Source organism: Myotis brandtii, unplaced genomic scaffold (assembly GCF_000412655.1).
Source record: "Myotis brandtii unplaced genomic scaffold, ASM41265v1 scaffold29, whole genome shotgun sequence".
Taxonomy (NCBI): Eukaryota; Metazoa; Chordata; class Mammalia; order Chiroptera; family Vespertilionidae; genus Myotis; species Myotis brandtii.
In genome coordinates, this window is record NW_005361075.1 from 224,615 (window position 1) to 226,963 (window position 2,349).

The window sequence follows — 2,349 nt, forward strand, 5'->3', positions numbered from 1 at the left end:
CTGGCTGATGAGAAAAAACATGTGCCCTAGATGGTTTGGCTCAGTGTATAGAGCGTGGACCCCATACTAAAGGGTCCCGGGTTTGATTCTGGCACTGATCCGGGAGCATGCAGGAGGCAAGCAATCAATGTGTCTCACGCCGAAGTTTCTCTCTCTGTGTTTCTCCCCCTCCCTTCCACTCTCTCTAAAAATCAGTGGGAAATATCCTCTGGTGAAGATTTTTAAAAAACAACAAAAAACATGCAGGGCAGTTTGTGAGAATTCTAAACGTGGATCAGAACACGAGCTCTGGGGTCAGACCTGGGTTCAAGTTCTTGGTCTTACTCTAGATGCATTCTTCTGTTATTTTTATTTATTCATATTCTACCTCACTCTGTAAACCCTTGAGCCTGCTTACCCTCTCTGAGCCTCATCCTTCCCTGTAGAATGGGATAATAATAGTTCTGACTTCACAGGGCTCTTGTAAGGATGAAATGAGGTAACGCATGTGAAAGTGCTTAGTGAACTGTTGAGCAGTGTACAACTGGTAGCTGTTATTATTAGACCATGACAAGTGCTTTAAAAAGGTTACAGATAAGAGTGCCGTAGGAGTTTGTTCAATTAACATTTATTAAAGCAAGGTAAGAGATAAGAAGATGAACAAGACATCGCACCTCATCTCATAAGGTGCCTCTGATCAACTATGTAAGATAAGACACATATAATTACAACCGAAGGGACAGCTACTGTTCAGGAGCCCCTCAGTGTGTCGGGCACGGTCCACTCATGATTTCTATTCAAGCCGGTGGGGGTAGATGTTACCATAAGTTGTTTAAGGTCACACTGTTAGGAAGTGGCTGGATAGCGATCCAAAAGCAGGTCTGTCTTGTTCCAAGGTCGGCGTTCTCCCTGCACGACGGTCAGTTTCAGGAAATGGGCACGATGGTTATCAGTTTAGGGCAGGGGTGGGCAAACTTTTTGACTCGAGGGCCACAATGGGTTCTTAAACTGGACCGGAGGGCCGGAACAAAAGCATGGATGGAGTGTTTGTGTGAACTAATATAAATTCAAAGTAAACATCATTACATAAAAGGGTATGGTCTTTTTTTTTTTTTTTAGTTTTATTCATTTCAAACGGGCCGGATCCGGCCCGAGGGCCATAGTTTGCCCACGGCTGGTTTAGGGAGAGGAATAACCTTTTTTCCGGATAGGGGTGGATCAGAGACGGTCCTGTGAGGGTCAGTGGCGATGAGGCGATAGCATCCTATGCAGGAGCATGAAGAAAGGCATGGGGGAAAGGAAAACATCAGGCCTGTTTAGCAGATTCTGGGCTGACTGAGGAAGGAGGAGAAGAGGAGGAGGAGGAGGAGGAGGAAGGGTTGAGCAGAAGCAGGCAGGCTGGGGCCAGTTATCCAGAGCCTCACAGAACCAGCCAAGAAGTCCAGGCTTGGGTAGTGGCTGCAGGGACCCATTGTGGGTTGGTTTTTCTGTGTGTGTTTTAACCCTCGCCCAAGGATATGTGTTTATTGATTTTTAAAGAGAAAGGAAGGGGTGGAGAGAGAGAGAGAAACATCAGTGGGTTGCCTGGACTGGGGATCGAACCCACTACCTTTTGCTGTATGGGACGATGCTCCAACCAACTGAGCCACTGGCCAGGACACTCCTGTGGGTGTTCAAGCCAGGGGGGGTCCCTCCTAGGCCCTGCTGCAGTGGGGAAAGGGTGCTGAGCGGAAGAGAGAGCCTGAGGCAGGGAGGCGGGCAGGAGGCTCTCCAGCAGTCCTGTGAGAGGACTCTCACCAGACAGCGGGGAAGAGAGCAAGGAGTCAAAAGACTTGGTGACTGATAGGGCCAGCCATCAGAGGGGACATCAGGAAGATGTGAGTGTTGTGGTTTGGGAGGGCTGGAGGATAAAGAATGAGTGCATGCCCTAACCGGTTTGGCTTAGCGGATAGAGCGTCGGCCTGCGGACTCAAGGGTCCCAGGTTCGATTTCGGTCAAGGGCATGTACCTTGGTTGCCAGCACATCCCCAGTAGGGAGTGTGCAGGAGGCAGCTGATCAATGTTTCTCTCTCATCGATGTTTCTAACTCTCTATTCCTCTCCTTTCCTCTCTGTAGAAACTCAATTAAAATATATTAAAAAAGAATGAGTGCAGCCTCAGAGTGCATTCAGTCATTCAGTTAATAATTATTGAGCGTCTACTACTTTTTTTTTAATTTTTATATTTTTACTGATTTCAGAGAGGAAGGAAGGAAGAAGGAGAGAGAGATAGAAACATCCATGATGAGAGAGAATCATGGATCGGCTGCCTCCCACACGCCCCCCACTGGGGATCAAGCCCGCAACCTGGGCATATGCCCTGACCAGGAAT

General features: G+C 48.1%; 1 protein-coding gene across 1 annotated transcript in view; it reads left to right on the top strand.

Moving 5' to 3' along the window:
- Positions 1–2,349, top strand: part of ITGA5 (integrin, alpha 5 (fibronectin receptor, alpha polypeptide)) — a 23,902-nt gene that overhangs the window by 11,031 nt on the left and 10,522 nt on the right. The window lies entirely within an intron of this gene.